Below are 20,562 nucleotides of genomic sequence, written 5' to 3' on the forward strand. Positions count from 1 at the left end.
CATGAAAGAAAGGGAAAGGAAAGGAGAGACCCTGCCCGGAGGAAGCCCGGGGCCCCCGTCTGGAGCCAGGCCCAGAGGGAGGGCCCGACAGCGAGCGCCTGGTGGTCGGGTTTGCCACGGAGCCCGGTCGGGCACAGCCCGAAGAAGCTACATGGTGCCTCCCATCCATCCATCCTGTGGGCCCACCACTCATGGGAAAAACCGCTGGGGTCGGGTGCGCTGTCACATGGGTGGCAGTGATGGTCAGGGACCTCGACGGACCAGACCCGGGCAGCAGAGGCTGGCTCTGGGGACGTGGAACGTCACCTCTCTGTGGGGGAAGGAGCCGGAACTAGTGCGGGAGGTGGATCGCTACCAGTTGGATCTGGTGGGGCTTACCTTCACGCACAGTCTTGGCTCTGGAACCGTACTCCTGGATAGGGGTTGGACTCTATTCTTCTCCGGAGTTGCCCAAGGTGTGAGGCGTCGGGCCGGGGTGGGGATACTCACTAGCCCCCGGCTGAGCGCCGCTACGTTGGAGTTTATCCCGGTGGACGAGAGGGTCGCCTCCCTATGCCTTCGGGTTATGGGGGGGAAAACTCTGACTGTTGTTTGTGCCTATGCCCCAAACCGCAGTTCTGAGTATTCGGCCTCCTTGGAGACCCTGAATGGAGCCCTGCAGGAGGCTCCAGTAGGGGACTCCGTAGTCTTGCTGGGAGACTTCAACGCACACATGGGAAACGATGGAGACACCTGGAGAGGCGTGATTGGGAGGAAGGGCCTCCCTGATCTAAACCCGAACGGTCGTTTGTTGTTGGACTTCTGTGCTAGCCATGGAATGGCCATAACAAACATCATGTTCGAACATAAGGATGCTCATAAGTGCACGTGGTACCAGAGCACCCTAGGCCAAAGGTCAATGATCGATTTCGTAATCGTATCATCTGACCTGAGGCCGCATGTTTTGGACACTCGGGTGAAGAGAGTGGCGGAGCTGTCGACTGATCACCATCTGGTGGTGAGTTGGATCAAGGGGTGGGGGAAGACTCTGGACAGACCTGGTAAACCCAAACGGGTAGTGCGGGTGAACTGGGAATGTCTGGAGGAAGCCCCTGTACTGGGGATCTTTAACTCACACCTCCGGCGGAGCTTTTCAGCCATCCCTGTGGAGGTTGGGGGCATTGAACCTGAGTGGGCGATGTTCAAAACCTCTATTGCTGAAGCTGCGGTGATGAGCTGTGGTCTCAAGGTCTTAGGTGCCTCAAGGGGCGGTAACCCTCGAACACCGTGGTGGACCCCGGTGGTCAGGGAAGCCGTCCGACTGAAGAAGGAGTCCTTCCGGGTTATGTTATCCGGGAGGACTCCGGAAACAGTTGCAGGGTATCGAAGGACTAGAAGGGCGGCAGCTTCTGCCGTGTCAGAGGCAAAGCAGCGGGTGTGGGAGAAGTTCGGAGAAGCTATGGAGAAGGACTTTCGGTCGGCACCAAGGTGCTTCTGGAAAACCATCTGGCACCTCAGGAGGGGGAAGCGAGGAACCATCCAAGCTGTGTACAGCAAGGGTGGGACCCTGCTGACTTCAACTGAGAAGGTTATCGGCCGGTGGAAGGAGCACTTTGAGGAACTCCTGAATCCGACTAACACGCCCTCTATGGTTGAGGCAGAGCTGGAAGCTGATGGGGGATCATCGTCAATTTCCCTGATGGAAGTCACTGAGGTAGTCAAACAACTCCACAGTGGCAAAGCCGCAGGGGTTGATGAGATCTGTCCAGAAATGCTGAAGGCTTTGGGTGTTGAGGGGTTGTCTTGGTTGACACACCTCGTCAACATTGCGTGGAAGTCTGGGACAGTGCCTAGGGGTTGGCAGACCGGGGTGGTGGTTCCCCTATTTAAAAAGGGGGACCAGAGAGTGTGTGCCAACTACAGGGGTATCACACTTCTCAGCCTCCCTGGTAAAGTCTACTCCAAGGTACTGGAAAGGAGGGTTCGGCCGGTAGTCGAACCTCTGATTGAAGAGGAACAATGCGGATTCCGTCCTGGTCGTGGAACAACGGACCAACTCTTCACTCTCGCAAGGATCCTGGAGGGGGCCTGGGAGTACGCCCATCCGGTCTACATGTGTTTTGTGGATCTGGAGAAGGCGTATGACCGGGTCCCCCGGGTGATACTGTGGGAGGTGCTGCGGGAGTATGGGGGGAGGGGGTCACTTTTGAGGGCCATCCAATCCCTGTACGCCCAAAGCGAGAGTTGTGTTCGGATACGCGGCAGTAAGTCGGACTCGTTTCCCGTGAATGTTGGCCTCCGCCAGGGCTGCGCTTTATCACCAATATCGAGGCGTAGTCGTGGAGGAGAGGGGTTGCAGTTCGGTGACCTGAGGATCTCATCGCTGCTCTTTGCAGATGATGTGGTCCTTATGGCATCATCGGTCTGTGACCTTCAACAGTCACTGGATCGGTTCGCAGCCGAGTGTGAAGCGGTTGGGATGAGGATCAGCACCTCCAAATCTGAGGCCATGGCTCTCAGCAGGAAACCGGTGGATTGCCTACTCCGGGTAGGGAATGAGCCATTACCCCAAGTGAAGGAGTTCAAGTACCTCGGGGTCTTGTTCGCGAGTGAGGGGACAATGGAGCGAGAGATTGGCCGGAGAATCGGAGCAGCGGGGGCGGTATTACAGTCACTTTACCGCACCGTTGTGACGAAAAGAGAGCTGAGCCAGAAGGCAAAGCTCTCAATCTACCGGTCGATCTTCGTTCCTACCCTCACCTATGGTCATGAAGGCTGGGTCATGACCGAAAGAACGAGATCACGGGTACAAGCGGCCGAAATGGGTTTTCTCAGACGGGTGGCTGGCGTCTCCCTTAGAGATAGGGTGAGAAGCTCAGCCATCCGTGAGAGACTCGGAGTAGAGCCGCTGCTCCTTTACGTTGAAAGGAGCCAGTTGAGGTGGTTCGGGCATCTAGTAAGGATGCCACCTGGGCGCCTCCCTAGGGAGGTGTTCCAGGCACGTCCAGCTGGGAGGAGACCCCGGGGAAGACCCAGGACTCGGTGGAGAGATTATATCTCCTCACTGGCCTGGGAACGCCTCAGGATCCCCCAGTCGGAGCTGGAGGATGTGGCCCGGAGAAGGGAAGATTGGGGTTCCTTACTGGAGCTGCTGCCCCCACGACCCGATCCCGGATAAGCGGTAGACGATGGATGGATGGATAAAAAATAAATAGGTGTTCAAGAGGTTTGCGAGAGGCAGTGCGCCAAGTTATCATATAAGCAGTCCCCATAGGTCACTAACGCAATATACCCACTTGTAAGGCTTGTTGGATTCTCAACTGAAAATCTTGGGAGACTTAAGGGGGCCAGCATGTTTCTTCAGAAGTGCTTGTTCCATGGTCGAAAAGATTTGGAAACTCCCTCCCCTCACACCTTTCCGAAGGCGGATTAACCCTTACCCTAATCCTGACTGCCTGAAAATGTGATTTTATTGCGATAATGGCTAAACCTAACCCTAACGTTTACCCTAACCCTAACCAATCTCACTCCTCATTCCTAAAGCTAACCAAACTTTTTATGGGAGAGGGGGTGTGGACGCCATGATGGAAAGGTCATGTTTCAACAGTGACTCAGATCTCTAAAGCGTCTGCAGCCAGAGATAAGAACACTTGTTAAACTTGAATTTCTTTTTTAGTTTGGGTTTGCATATATCCGTCTGTTTGCATCTTATTTTACATACTACCCATCAGTGTAACATATTTTGTGCTCATTTATGACTGTATGCTCAAGGACCTCTTATGGTTAAGGTGATTCCCACTTTTCTATGATATCATTGACTGCTGACTCCTCACTTCTCTCAACTGGCTGGTAGGGGCTGCAAGTGATCAACAACTGTTTCAGATTGGAATCTTTTTTCCGCAAGACAAATGTTGTTTGTATTTATTCAATCATACATTACAGCAGAGATCGTTAACAAACCTGACGAGGATCTGCACTCTACTGAGTGCACTTTCCAATTTGATCATCTCAGTTTCAAATTAAATATTGTTTAAATTACTGTAAAACTTGTGTGGTGTCCTTCTTTGTCTAATTCAGTGAGCCTGGGCTGTTACACATTAGAAATTAATAAATGTCCTGGAAAGATGTTATAAGTGGACCTTAAATTGGGATTGTTTTCTCTTTCATGCTTACTTTGTAATGTATGTTAGGACCATATCTATCTATCTATCTATCTATCTATCTATCTATCTATCTATCTATCTATCTATCTATCTATCTATCTATCTATCTATCTATCTATCTATCTAGCTAGCTAGCTGGCTAGCTCAGGGGTAGCCAACATGTTGCCCGCAGCATACCTGTCAGCATTGGAATTTCAAAATAAGGGAAATTCTTTGGCGGACTCTGCCCATATTTTAATCGCTCTCAGCCCCAACCCATATAATGTAAATGTAAACACATAAGGGACGGGTAGGCTATATACATTCAGGAAATACATGTTTATGTAAAGTTTGTATTACTTGTAGCCTACAGACATGTTTATACAATTTATGTATTTTATTTATTAGTTATTATCATCAATGTATTTGATGAGTGATGAGTTGTGTGGCTTTTGTTTCCCCCGACAAGGACTTCCTTGCGATGGCAGAGTCGGGAAACATGTCCGCTACACTGTGACTGAAATCATCGCAGAAGCTGAAGGCTACATTATTTTTTGGCGCAAAGCATTGACATCTTTCCCTTAGCTTTGGTCACTTGGTCTGCCTCTGAAACAGTTCTTGTCACACATGAAGTCATTGATAGTGTATGTTTTGTGCCTCTTGGGCGTACTTGTGCTTGGACGATTTTTCATGCTGACGGACATCGTCCGTGTGCAAAGCTAAAATCTGAATGGCACACTTTACAAAAAGCACGAGTTTGCCCGACTCTGCTTTTTATTAAATAAGGGAAGGTCTCCTCCCATTTGTCTAGTTACTTGCATAAAGTTTAAACTTTTTTAGCAGGTACAACTGCGTCTCCATCTATCTCCCGTTTACTGTGACTCTCATCCATATGTTTTCGTCTTCACCTTCTGTGTTATTGTTCCTGTTTTCTTCTTCTGTGTGTTTACTGGCGGATAACGTTTTTCAGCTCATGTTAAACATAATACTGCCATCTGCTCTACCGGAGGCCACTTTAGACTCTTTTTAATTAGGCCTTTTGTTTTTTTTTTAAAGGTTAAAAATACGGTATAATTACGGGAAAATATTTAAATGAGAGGAAAACGGGATAGAAGTACAAATACGGGATAATCCCGGAAAAAATGGGAGGGTTGACAGGTATGGCCCGCGGGCACTCTGTCGCCCGCAGGGCATGTTCTAAAAAATAGCAGTAGTCACCATGGAGCTCCGTCTAAAATTTGTAATGAATTGTTTTGCTGTTTTCTTTATATCAATAACACTTGAATTGTTCTTTATTGTAAAATGACAATATTGAATATAGAATTTAAAAAACAAAAATATTTTATGTTTATATGAACTCTGACCCTGCGCAAGCTAAATCTCCATTTCCTTTTTCGTTGAGACAAACTAGCGGGAGCAGCTACGATGGGGCGCTAGGTGTGTTTTTACACTAAACATGGCAGAAAAGCGAAATGAAATGAACTATTTTTACAATGATTGGGAGGAATAACTATTTTTTACAACAGTGAAAGAAAAGTGTGTATGTCACATTTGCGGGGCGACGGCAAAGCGGCACATTGTGGAGACACTTCGGTACGTGTCACAGAAGCTACCATGCTAACTACCATGCTAACTAACTAACTACCTACCCACCTGCAGCACTGCGGGCAGAACAAGCCGACAGTTAAAGGCAGCGTTATCTCTTTTCACGAGGCTGGTGAACAAGTCACAGAAACATTGGACGCTTCATTTTTAATAAAGAACTAGAAAGCATTTTCGGTCGGAGAGGTCTAGAAAGGTGTAATGATGTTATTGAAAACACTGTTCAGAGACGAGAAGAAAGGTTCCGATGTGATCTCCACTCTCTCTGATGTTACAAAGTTAGTGGTTTGTTCAAACAGGATATGATCTGAAGATGTGACAGTTAATGATTTCCTAAATGTTTTTACAGAAGTGATACTTTGTACTAAAATATAACTGATGTGATTTTGAACAAAATGCTTCAAATGTGCTCATTCATACAAAACTGTCAATAAAGATATTTACAAAAATATCAGAGATGTGATAACTGTGACTTTCAAATGTTGAAATAGATTGAGAACATAAATAAATAATGTTGCATGTTTACATATATCAGTGTTTCCTACCATAAATCATTGTTAATAATTATTGTGAGGAATAACTAACATTAACATGTGATCAGACACATCTCTTCACATATATACATATTTATTATTATTATTATTATTATTATTATTATTATTATTATTATTAATGATAATATTATCATTAAAGGTGAACCGTGCAACTATGTTATTCAGGAAGTTTGTATGAAATAAGTAGCCCTTCGTATTATTCAGTACCCTTGAAGTAGCTCTCAGTATCAAAAAGGTTGGTGACCCCTGATCTAGCTCATTAGTCTTTTTTTAAATTATATTTTAGGTGTAAAGCAATTGCCAGCATTCATTTGCATCAAGTTTAAAATTCAGTAGAGCACTCCTTTCATAACAGTGGACCTGCAAATAACAAGCTATATACCTACTATATGTCATGTGCTACATGTTGCAATCTATGGGTTAGAAGTAAGTTTTCTTTAGTGTGTGTCTGTTTGTGTGTGTGTGTGTGTGTGTGTGTGTGTGTGTGCGTGTGTGTGTGCAGGATTCTGGGTCACACCTGGGTTCTCAGCCTTAATATGTGTCCCATTTCCACTCTGAGACAGAGGTACAGTATAAATAGACTCTTTCAGGAAATAACTGCCCATACACTACAGTAATTTAGACTGTATAATGGTTCTACCATATCTTCTACATCACAAAAGATGGATGTTGGAAACGAAGGGCAGGTGTGTGTGTGTGTGTGTGCACATGTACAGAGCCAGGCTGAGAATGCTGTGTGTGGCAATTGGCCTCCTTTGATCTTGCCCTCTCCCTTGTCCCATTTCAAAAGAATACCCTAAGAAGAAAAGTGTGTGTGCTGGAGGGGAAGGAAAAAAGGTAGGGGGAGGAAGAAGACGAGAAGGAAGAGGGAGGGGAGGGGGTGAGGACCACTGAAGTGTGAAGAGTGTGCAACTTTCTCCCACTGTCTTTCATTACACTCTCACTTTAAGAATGCTATTATGTCTGTGAAAAGTGGGAGAACGAGAAGGCGTTTGCTCTCTCTCTCTCTCTCTCTCTCTCTCTCTCTCTCTCTCTCTCTCTCTCTCCCTCCTTAGTTCCTCAATATAGGAAGCTGGTTCCCACAGCCCGAACAATATGTTAGCCAAGCAGAGCAGCATTGTCTGAGGGGAGGATTTGGTGGAACTTTAACTATACGGCCATACAGGAGCTGCTTATGCCTGCAGGGGACATAGGAGCTCTATAGTACAGACGGAGGCACGACCGATATAGCTTTCACAAAGACAATTCTAACTCTACATGTTGAAGCTAACAAAGTTCCGACCAAAGCCCAAAATATACAAGTTATCTGTTTAAACTTCAGAGTTTTGTTCTTGTCATTATGAATCCCAAAAACTCTGTGTAATTTTATATATTTTTAAATAAAGGCGTGTTCAGACAGAAAGTAAAAAGAATTATGTAATTTGCTTAAATTTGACCGTGTGTGTGTTTATTTGCCCCAAAAAGCCGTACTGTATGTTAGTTAGCTCGAGACTTGCTAGCAATGAAGAAAACTGATATCAGGCAGTATGTGGCAGCATGTGTTGGTTAGTCATATATACTGTATACATGACATACTGTGTCTAATTAATATTGCAGTTGCCAATTAACATTTGAGCTTACAGTGGCAAGAAACACTTAATATTAATTTTTCATCTAAGTTTCAGTACTGGTTTCAAATAAACGTAGCAATGAGTATAGAACCTGTTGTATAAAGACCCATTAACCCTTAACGAACCCTCCTGTGTCAGTAATGTCTGAACTTATATCTACCAGGACCTGCAATGAATTTGCCTCTTTATTTACTGATAGAATTCAGAAAATTAGACAAGTAGTCAATACCTCCATATCAGGTACGCAATATGTGTTGTTCCTGTGTCCAATTTAAATCAATTCAAATACAACTACACAATTTGATCTGATCAACCATAAAAACCTGGAGGACATTATACAACATCTGAAATTCTCCTCCTGCTGCTTTGATATTCCACCAGCAGGCTTATTCAAAAATGTTTCAAATTGTATGGCCTCAGAACTTAAACACATCTTTTAATTCAAATGTATTTCCACAGGTCCTGAAAACTGCAGTCATGATCCCAACTTAAAGGACAGGGACTACTTTGTTTCTAAAGGTAATTACACATCTGAGCGGACAAATATGACATGGGGAGTTCCTCAAGGCTCCATTCTGGGACCTCTTGTCTTTAACATCTACATGCTTCCACTGGCACAGATGTAGGAAAACAACAAAATAACTTACCATAACTATGAAGACAACACACACATTTACCATTTCACCAGGGGACTAGGGTCAAATACTGACTGATGTAAGTGCATTGAACAAATCAATGATTGGATGTGCTAGAATTTTGTGGTTTTGACATAAAACCAAATAGCTATTTCTGTTACACAGCACTGTACTTTTGTTTCTTGTATTTTATTTTTTAAATGTCATGATATAATGTATTTATGTCATATAGTATATATAGTATGTATTCTCTATCTGATCCTTCCTGCATTACGCTAAAACTCTATGATGCCTGTATTGATCACAATATTCACATTCATTGTACAATATTTTGTTTCTTTGAAAATTTGACTGGACTTTAAAATAAACCCTGTGTATTCAGTGGGCAGTAACAATATGACTTGTATATGGATCCAATTTGTTGTTGATATGCCTGAAAATAATTGCTGTACAATATATTTTTTTCTGCTTGACTTTGGCTGTTGGTTGCAGTGGGGAAACGATTGTGTGGATATAAAACTAGAATAAAGATAAAGTGTTGCAGAGGACATGTTGGTGTGTTTGAGACCAGCTATATGATCCTCTGTAGAACACACTGAAAGCTCTTTACAAAGACCTTTGTGAAGAAATGCAATTTTCAGCTCTGTCTGTCGGTCTTTCTCTCTTATTTTCACACTCCGGCTCACAACAGCCAGATCAGAGGCGAGGCAGGGCCAGCCAGTAATAAGCCAGCGGCTGATACATATAGGGGAACAGTGGAGGAGGAAATTACTGATGCTATCAGCCAAGTTCAAGAACATGCTTTTTTTTTCTACTGCTCGCTCTCTCTCTCTGTCTCTCTCTCTCTCTCTCTCTCTCTCTCTCTCTCTCTCTCTCTCTCTCTCTCTCTCTCTCTCTCTCTCTCTCTCTCTCTCAGCTCTTTCTTCTATGGGCTGCTGCACAAACGGTAGTCAGCAAGGACTCTCCATTCACAACAGCCAGCAAGGGGTCTCTCACTTCAAATCGGCCCAGCTGTTCACAGGATTTGAACGTCCCCCACTCTTCCACCTCGCCGCCCCCGCCAACCCCTCGCCTCCACCTCAAGCACCATCCCACCACACACATTAGATGAGCATGACTTTAAACTTGTGTGTGTGTGTGTGGGGGGGGGGGTTACACCCCTATAATGACTCTGTCCCACCATTGTTGAACAGTTAACAGTTTGGACTAAAGACTGCAATTCATAGAAAAATGAGAATATGTAAAATGTCTAAAGGGCAAATAATTATTTTTTTGTCCATTTGAGACAGCAACTGCACATTTCCAAAAATGTTTTACAAATGTTCTTATCCTTTCAGCAATGTTATCCTAATTTAATAAACTATAGCCTTGTGAAATGTTCCAATACGTTTGACCTGTATAACAGTTCTTTTTTTAAATCATTTATTCTGGCTCTTTATATTGTGCGTACACTTATTTTCATTTTCATTATTAATATTATTATACCTTCTACCCTCCAATTTTCCTAGCTATTTTACTTCTTTAAATGAGAGAACTCTGCAATAATTCCATTTTGCTCCTGAATGTGTACAAAGAGTTCCAATCTTCTCCATCCACTTCAACTGCAACCAGTACAGTTCAGAACATGAACGGGTTCTTCAGAACATAGGCTTCTCTAACCTACTCCTTGCTGCCAGAGACCTGGCAGCGCTTCCTCTTACACAGCTGAACCACATTCGGCTTGAGGGAGGAAGCAATTGAGACCCTCAGTATGGCTTGAAGATGCTCATCAGTAAGTTTGGACCTGTACTTTGACTTATTAAAGTTCATGGTGGAGAAGAGCTTTTCACACAGATATGTTTTCCCAAAAAGGAACATGCATCACACAACTGGCGGAATATTTCCTGAGCGGTGGTCTGGCCATGCATTGGAATCACTGTGAGCAACTCCTCCATCACTTCAAAATTGTCATCAACACCGTGGACATACATTGCGAGCTGTGCAGTGTCAGGGATGTCTGTGCACTCATCAAGAGCGACTGAGTATGCACGGAAATGTTTCTCACGCAGTTGATCGTATATGTTAACTGACAGGTAACATATACGTGACAAAAAAATATAAAACTCCCAGGGCAACGACTCTGCAAAAAGGTGCGTGTGCGAAAAACGTGCGGGCCGCACTAACACTAAACTTTGATGCCAAGTAGGGTCCACAAAATATCGTCCAACGGGCCGCGAGTTTGAGACCCATGTGTTAAGGTAACTGTCTCCATGGAATAAGGGAAACAAATATTAATTTGCATTAGAACAGACATCATCATATCAGTTGTAGTTTGTGTACATCCTAAATTTTCCTCGGGATTAATAAAGTATCTATCTATCCATCCATCCGTCCATCTAAAGTTTACATTAATAAACTCCCGGATGTAACTGTTGATGCTCCGCTCTGTGTGATTCCTGCAGCAAAGAATGTTCGAACCATCGGAGAACTTCTAGCTGAAATATATATATCTCTATATATATAGATATATATAGATATATATATATATATATATATATATATATATATATATATCACCTCAACGCAAAGCAGCTCAGAGCTAGCTAGCACCACGTGAGCGACCTGTCTTGTCATCTCTCGATCAGGAGTTCAGATGCAGAATGAGTCGGTCTACCTGAGACACATTAACAACTCCATCAGAAATGTATTGCAATGGACTGCAGGTAGAGGACAGGGGGCTAACGGAGGCTTTACACATGGCGTCACATGACACAACTTTTAAACATATTGTTTATTGTGCAATGAAAGATGTTACTTTATGTCAAACTGATGGTCTGTGTTGTCTAAGATAATTGTGGCAGACAAGATATTGGAGAAAGAGTATTGAAATAAAAGACATGTTGACCGGTTTATAATGCTACTCATTGATTCACTCATCTTCCAAAATCCATTTGAATATTTTGAAATGCTTCTTACAGCAAATATTGATATATGCGATTAATTTAGATTAATCACAAAGCTTGTAATTAATTAGATACATTTTTTAATCGCTTGACAGCCTAATAAATACTAACACCTTTTGGATTATTACAGGTTAGTGCCGATGACAAAACTGCAAACCAAACAAGACAGCAGACATTTAAGCTGTTCAAGACTTATTGTTGGATTTTTTGCTGGATATGAAGAACTAAAGATAAAACCAATGATAAACAAAAGAGAAACGGCAAAAAGAACCTCAAAAGCATATACAATTAGGAAATGTGCATCTGCAGCATGGTCTCCTAAAAAATATGTTCCCATACATGAAACTGCAATATCAAATTTGTTTTGAGGGAATTTGTTTTTGGCGTATCACAAATGCGTTTCTCAAATTCCTCATCCGTAGGAGGTCGGGGTGGAAGGATGGGTCAAACAAACACAGGACTTTCACAAAAAAGACCTGTTCCTGTCCCGTGTGAAATCAAATATCAATGTTACCTTATTGTAATTAACATGCATAATTTAACTGCGTCTAACACACATACTCATTTTAAGCCAAACCTTGATGTTTTTTCTAAATCTAACCAAATAGTTCAGTTTCCTAAACATAACAAAGTCATTTTGTTGCTTTTTTGTTTTGTTTTGTTTCAATTTACAACGTTAACCACATGTTTATAACTGTGAATGTAATCCGGGAGAAAATAAGTTTCCCTTGAAACCTAATTGAGATAGTCATATGGGAACATCATTTTTTAAGGGACATGGTTGGTTCTTCAGTCTGTAGATTTTCTCTCTAAGTGTGTGCCAGAATTGTGTTGATAACAGTTTCAGCACAGAGACTCCGGTCACCCACATACAAGCCGGTCCCTGCAGCTGACGACTGCAGCCAGCTGCCATACGACATGCTGCAGGCAGCCGTCTGCGCTTGGTTGCAGAGACTGTTTGTTTTTCTTTCAGATAGGTGCCGGGGTTGTTTAATGCTTGGATGAACCGTGCTGCCTGATACAATCGCTGTGTGTGTGTGTGTGTGTGTGTGTGTGTGTGTGTGTGTGCGTGTGTGTGTGTGCGTGTGTGTGTGTGTGTGTGTGTGTGTGTGTGTTCAGCGTGCTATGCCACGAGCATGAAACACCACCACAACCAAACCATAAAAGACCTCATATTACAGACTATGTATATCCAATTGCGAGGAACTACATAAACAGTCTTTGCTGTTGGTGTTTTGAAGCCTTTTTTTTCTTTTTTCTTTTTTCTTTTTATCTCGTCGGCCTGACTAAATGTGGCTTTTCAACCCACACACATGGAGATAAGTACAATCACAGGGCACTTATCAGTCACTAAAGACACTGAGGAAACCCACAGTGACTTTATCCAAAGAGCCACTTGTCTACCATACTCATACTACCTTTATTGCTGCAGGGACTACATGTTTTCAAAAGCACAAAAGAATATATTCATATGTATTTGTGTTAATGTGTACATTAGGCCACACTTGCTAATTTGATGAGATTTCTTCTTTTATTTACTTTTATTTTACTGAAAAATTGTAGCGTAAAGTACCCTTTAAAAGACCACTTCACTTATCATTGTAGCATCAGTAATAGTGCATTTACGTAGTCTTCCCACTAATATAGGCCAATATAACATTTTGCCAATATACTAGAGTGAAATAAAAATGTTGGGCAGTATTACTGATCAATATTGCAGATTGATCGATACTACTGTGGGAAGTCAATAACTATAATGAAATATAAATATGCACAAGGGTTTTATCACTGATACTCACCTTGGTTTGACACCATCCTCTCTTTTTTTCTACAGGGTGATACTTTCTGTCCTCTGGCCTATAAAGGCCACTGGATATGCTGCTGCGTAGAACTCAAGATGCTGTCTGCTTCCTGTTGAGACCTTGGCTTAGAGTGTGAGTGATTTGGTTGCTCTTTTAGTCAATCTGAGCTGTACGATGACAACAGACTATATCGAAATAGAACTTATGCTCTATGCCAAAGAATATCATAAGTTCATGAAGGTCTAAGAAGAGATTCATGGATGTGAGCAAACAGTTCTTTAAAGTCTGCCCTATCTCAGAGTTAGTGTATGTTGTGATTCCTAGATTAATGGGGAGTGGTGATCCTTCCATGTTGACGTGCGGCACAGTAACTCTTGGACGTGCGTCCTTTAGGACACTGCTCAACATTCGGCCTTCTGCTTTAAGGAATAGTTCAACATTTGAGGAAACCTCCGCCAAGAAGGTCAGTTTGTCTGTCTGTCAAAAGGATGACAGAAAAATTACTAGCCTGATTTCCATTGCACTTGGTGGAATGAAGTAGTAAAGGGCCTCGGAAGAACCCATAACATTTTGGAGAGGATGCAAATTAAGGGGCAGATACACGTGTAATGTTTCACTTTCGTTAATATTGCGAGATGGACATTTGTGCTGCATTCATGTGGTGTCGGAATAATTGGAAAAATTATTTCCGACTGGGAAATTTCACATGAAGGCCTCCTCAAGTCGCAACAACAACTTTGGAACAACTTAAAGCTCATGAACACACCGAAGTCGGAAGAACGACTTCCGAACTCCTTTCCTTTCCTTTTCTTTTAGAGATTACGATAAAAAGGCAGATACCACTCTATATCTGCACATTAAGTATGTAGCTGGGAGGCAGGTAGCCTAGCTTAGCATAACAATTGGAAGCAGGGGGAAACTGCTAGCTTGGCTTCGTCCAGTTATTAAAAAATACACCTACAGACAGCCCTAAAGTGTACTAACTTCTTCAGCAGGCTCTCACACTACAAGGGGGGTTCCTGTCCAGTTTTGGCATGTGTGTTTCTGTCCTGTGGGAAATTAACTCATGTGAGTGAAGCGTGAGTGAGTGTGTGAGTGTGTGTGTGTGTGTGTGTGTGTGTGTGTGTGTGTGTGTGTGTGTGTGTGTGTGTGTGTGTGTGGGCGTGTGTGTCTGTGTGAGTGTGTGTGTACAATTAATTATGTCTGATGAACATCACTGGGGTAGGATGTGTCCATACCAATTATTTCCTAAGCTACCTATAGATGTAATGCATGAACATTTTCATTAACGTTTCCACTTTATCTTCCACACTTTATATCAAACATAATAATTAGAGAATATCACATGAGCTGCTACTGATTGTGTGAATGTTGTTTGTTCTTTAGATCACACAAACAGACAAAGCTAGTGGCATTGAATCTGATATTGTAATTCATTCCCAATACTGCTCAGAGTAATCGCAGTCCACGGCTCTTCTGCCAAAAGCGCAGGGTCTCTCCCTCTCCTCTAGGCAGTCTCTCCCTCCCTGCAACCAACACAATCCCTAAACCTTATGCAAATTAATGACGTAACCAACATGGAAATGAGTTTATAGGGAATCAATCTAAATGTTGATTGTGTCATCATTGTTCAGCCATTACATTGCAATCAACATACTTCATAATGTTAAGTTAAAGCCAAAAACCTCTGTTGCCCCTTCCAGCTCCTCAGTTGAGTTTGTTTACATTTCAATAATTGAGTAAAAGCTATGATATCATCCATGCAAGTAATTTCTTTATTCCTCTTTTTTTTTAATGCAGCCATTTAAAAGTTACATCTCTAGTTCTCTTTCTTACCAGCTGTCAATTATGTAAAAAAGGTTTCCCTTGGCTATACAGGCTAGCTGCTTCCTAATCCCCACATGACATGCATGAGAATGGATTTTTTGACGACCAGTGTGTTCTTTAAACAATCACATATTATACAGGAAACTTTTAAAGCTGTGTAAATCAATAGGCTATCTACAGTTTGTTCTGCTGCTGCCAAATCAATTATTACAGCTTTAATCTTTCTAGTACATTTTCACAATATAAGAAAAAGAAAATGGTAGAAAATGTTATCCGTTTAAAAAGCAGCACTGTAAATTCAGACTGCAACTGTCACAGGAAAGTGTGAAACATCCTACAGGGGAGTTTAGACTGATTGCACACAGTGGTGGCTACAGTGTGAAGAGTTCCAGTAGTTCAGTCAGCAAGCTAGCTCACTGTGGAGTCTAGAGCAAGTGCAGTAGTTCTTTATTTTTGTAAAATGTCCATTAATACCTATCACATCGAGCTCTCCTCAGGTATAGAATAATCTTCTGGCACAACACGACTACTGTACAAAAACATATCTCCATATTTTTAACTACTAATTTCTCAGCTCTTTCAAAGTAGCTAATGCAGCTTAATACATTATATTTAACCATTCAGCTTATTTTAATCAATCATACAGCTCAGTGAAGTTAAATTGATGCCCAATTATGATTTTGTGTTGAGTACAGGCCAGATGCTCAGTAATACTGTCTGCTAGCACAAACCCCTTCCTCGGTGCCCCACCAACTGCGGCTCTCCTCACTTTGGCCCCTTAATAATAAGAAAAAACACCCTTTTCTTCACTCTTTCCATTCATACACTTCATTCTTCTAGTTTCACCTCTCTTTTTTATATCTCTCCCTTTCCTGCTCTCTCCTTTATTCCTTTATTTGTGCTCACATCCCCACCTCTCATCCCATCGCTCCCTCTGTACGCCTCCGCCCTCTTCACTCGCCTTCCATGCTGAGCCAAGCCGCTGCTATCTTCTTTGCATGAAGGCTCACTGATATTTTCTTAAGTGAAGTAGCCTTACACTGTGCAGATTAGTAAACCTGGGCCGGACTTTGGAGTTTCCAGGGAAAACTAAATCCCTGCGAAGTCCCAAAGGAGCATCGAGTCAAGCATCACTGCACATGGCATCGGTTTCTCACACACGGCCCTCTTATCTTTTCATGGCGCCACAGCAAACAGTTAACCACAAAGGTAAAAGTAAGGAAAGTAAGGTGCTGAACAAAATTATTTTTGATGATTGATTAATCAAGCTAAAAAAATATCAACAATAAACTGGTTTCAGATTCTCATATTTGTCATTTCAGAAAATCTTTGGTGCAGAATTTTGGTCAGACAAAACAAAAACATTTCAAGAAGTTGCTTTGAGCTCTAAGAAACTGTGAAAAAATAATAAGCAGATTAATCGATAATGATAACAACTGTTGGATGCAAAACCTTCATGTAGACACCTTGCTGCATATGAAAATACAATAACTAAATGTGGTTGATTCATCCCAGTAAAGTCTTCATATTATGCTTCAGGAATATGCTTTACTTAAAAAAGTGCCTCACTGATTTAACATTGCAATCTATAACATTGACTCATGACAGACAGTTTAAAAAAAGAATCAAAATCGATGCATCAGAAACAGAGAAATTGTCTTTTTTATTCCACACATTCTTTTTCCATGTGAAAGTCTGGTGCATACATTACCCACAATGCAATGAGATGTGGGTGTGAGAAAGAGGCAATAGTAAAAAAAAAAAATTGTGAGTTAAACAAAAAAAACCTGCCATTAATAAATATAATAGTTACATATTTAATATTCATATAAAATGTATTTTATAGGATTACCACTATATTACATTTTATTGTCAACCATTAATCATGTCTTCATGTACTACTTACAGATGTTAACTGAAGAAGTTAACATTTTAAACAATACATTAATAAACTTTAAAATGTCCTCTGCCTACAACACTAATATATTGTGTTATCGTGAGTTACTATTTATTAATAGTTTATGAAGTTAAGGGGGTTAAAATAATGTTGTAACCCCCTTAATTAATCATATATATTTAACAATTTGTCATTCCAAATTTGGTATGAAGAATGAAATGTAAGAAGGAGAATCAATATATAAGGAAAAGGCTGGTTTTCTTTTTATTTATATTGTGCAGGAAATGCAAATAAATATAACATGGAATCTGATGCCGAGGAAATATTCCAGGAAACAAAGAATCATGAACTCGGTGATCATAATCATCACTCAAAGTAACCAAATGATAAAAGACACACACATTGTACAAGATTCATGGGGGAACCACACATACACACATACACACACAACACACACACACACACACACACACACACACACACACACACACACACACACACACACACACACACGCACACACATGAACCAGGAGAGAGCTCAGCGGAGTGTATACAGCCAGTTGTGCCAGACAGCAGTACTTTAGGAATGATTATCTTATCTATTTAGACAGATCTCCGGGGGGAAATATTTGAAGCCATAAAACTGCCAGTTCTCTTTTCTCCCCTCCTCTGTGTGTTTGTGTCTATGTATGTCCGTGTATGTGAGTGTGAGTCTGTGTGTGTGTCCATGTGTGCGTGTGTGTGTGTGTGTAGGTGTGTGTCTGTCTGGGCGAGTTGGATGACATTGCTGAGCGCAATGAGCCGATGGCATCTGAAGGCTATTAGCATGGGGAGAATACATTCCGGAACTGGCCAGCTAATACAAACACTCGGCTCGCCGTAATGAGGCATGACTAGACTGCTCTGTTACCATGGAGACCCTCAACAAGTCGGTGTCGCTCTCTCGCCCTCTCTCTCTTATTTCTCACTTTAAACACCCATTTGGGTGAATCTCATTTGCAGGCTGGATTAAAGTCTGTGCTTGAGAATTAAAATGTTAGGAAAAGATCTCTGAATTCTTTGTCATTTTATTGTAGTTTTTCTAAGGCTGATACACATATGCTGAAGAACATGAAAATAATGTTTTGCATCATTATCCAATGTTTTTACATTTGATTTCGACTCTGTAACTTTTAAAAGCAAAATTAACATGTACTTCCTTTAACAAATGTATAATTCACAATCAATAAAACACACCATCACTCACTTCAGGCCCAAAGACTTTACATTAGGATGACACCATAGAAAGTATAACATATGGACATATTCTCTGTGATGTCATCCATAGGTTTCTGAAGAGCCTTTGTGAAGCTCAAAGTGAGCGGCTCCGTCCGTCGCCATCTTGGCAGTGACGCCACCACCAAACTCCCGGATAATCCAAAAATGGCAATTGTCGGTGGAATAGAGGTGGGCCGGGTGACGCAGCGGAACAGACAGTAACCGGCTAGCGACCTGAGACAGCACCCACCTGTCACTCAAAGCAGCTACACCCCTAATAATGCAATTTAAAAGGGTACATTTGTCATGGATAGGGAAATCAGCTATAGAGCCCGAAGCCGTTTTTTCGCGCAAGGCTGCCAACATGTTTATTCTGCTGTAGGTTGTGCATATTAACGTGGGGGTCTGTGGAGATCGACCTTTTGGAGCCAGCCTCAAGTGGCCATTCAATGAATTGAATTGTTTTTGGCACATTTGCATAGGCTTCACTGCTCAGACTCGGACGTTGCCGCTTGTATCACACTCATTGCTTTCCTAGGCTCTCCATTCATTTATGATATAAATGGTAATAATTGACATTCAAATTTAAGTATGAAGGGTCATGACAGCAATTCTACAGAAATATTTTTTATCATGGGAGATTACGTGGAAAATTAGTTTTGGGACAAAGGAGATTTTTTGTTGGAGCACCACAGTTAGAACCTACCACAGTTAGTAGAAGAAGCTATCTTGTGTTTCACCTTCCACTTTGTAAGCAACTTAAACAATGTTAACTTATTGTCCAGTTTGGGACTGAAGCTCACTTGCCAAGCGGCAGAGCTCTTCTGGTCTGGTATAATCAGCAGCTCATGCGATAATATAATGTCAATAATATGGTAGAAAGTCAGATCATTGACTTTCTACCATATTATTGAGCCAGCATTTACCATTTACATATAATTGTCAATTTTGGCTACAGTGGCTATTGTTCAGCAAAAGCTATAAGGGTTTGCTTAAAGGCCAAGAACCATCATATTTACTCTCTGAAACACATTTAGCACATCATAACATGAAAAGCTAACAAAATAAGATGTGTTAGCCTTCTTTTTGCATATTAATTGGCCTTCCTGATTTTTGAACACATCTTTCATGAAGGCCAGCTTTGCTCACGGTCCGGATTTAAACGTTTTTAATTGTACATATTTTACAGCTGATAATCTACCGTTTGCTTTAGCTGTTGTGGAATTAGGGTGCGTCCTCATTGAGACAGGCCTCAGATGTTCCAAGCTACCCTATTTCCTCCACAGTTTTGGCCTGTGTCCTCTTCTTCTTCTTGGCCTCTAGCATAACTCAGAGACCTCTTTCAGGTTCACCTGTCTGTACTGAAACAACCCAGGCCAGGCCAGTGAAGGATTTACACCGTCAGGTACATTCCACCCTCTTGGCCAATCTTGTGTTTATTTCCAAGGAGGGCTCTCTTTCCCAGGTCTCTCTTGGCCTCATAGCGAAGGCTCTTGGCTGAGGTCCACGCTGCACAAAGGGCCCGGGCATTCCAGCTGTCTGCCTTTAATCCAGTGTGTCAGCTCGTGTTAATGTTGCAGCGTGAAATCTGAGGGCGCAAAGCGGCGTGGAATATCTACAAGAAAAAAACCCACCCTAAGAATTCCTCTGGAAAGCCACCGAGTATCAAGCCGACCGGCCAGCAGTCTGCTGGTGGTAGAGTTAATGGGTGGTGATGTAGCAGGTTGGTGTGTCTATACGTGTGTGTGTGTGTGTGTGTGTGTGTGTGTATGTGTGTGTGTGTGTGTGTGTGTGTGTGTGTGTGTGTATGTGTGTATGTGTGTGTGTGTCTCCATAGGTCTCCAAGCTTGCCAGGCAGGTGGTAGGAAGGTAGCATTTTGGGTTTTCTAAATGGAGTTACCTACCATCCATGGAGGATGCTGTTCTAATCAAAAGGAAAAGCAAGGAGAAAGAGAAGCCCATGGACTAATGTGAGACTAAATCAGCATTTCCGCTCCTTCTGAGGACCCCTGGGGTCCGCTCTGACACACAATAGAGGAATGACACGCTTTTGTGGACAGTTAATTATCTTAGACACACACACACTGACACCCACTTCCACAACCAGTATATGTGCATGGACCATAGACATGAATGCAGTTAAACAGATGCATGTGTTGCAACACACACACAATTAAATGTGTGCACGCACGCACACACACACACACACACACACACACACACACACACACACACACACACACATAACCATTCCACACACTGTCTGTCTCGCCTCACTCACTTCCACCCATATCCGGCTTTATTCACCCAAAAAC

Source organism: Cottoperca gobio, chromosome 13 (assembly GCF_900634415.1).
Source record: "Cottoperca gobio chromosome 13, fCotGob3.1, whole genome shotgun sequence".
Classification (NCBI taxonomy): Eukaryota; Metazoa; Chordata; class Actinopteri; order Perciformes; family Bovichtidae; genus Cottoperca; species Cottoperca gobio.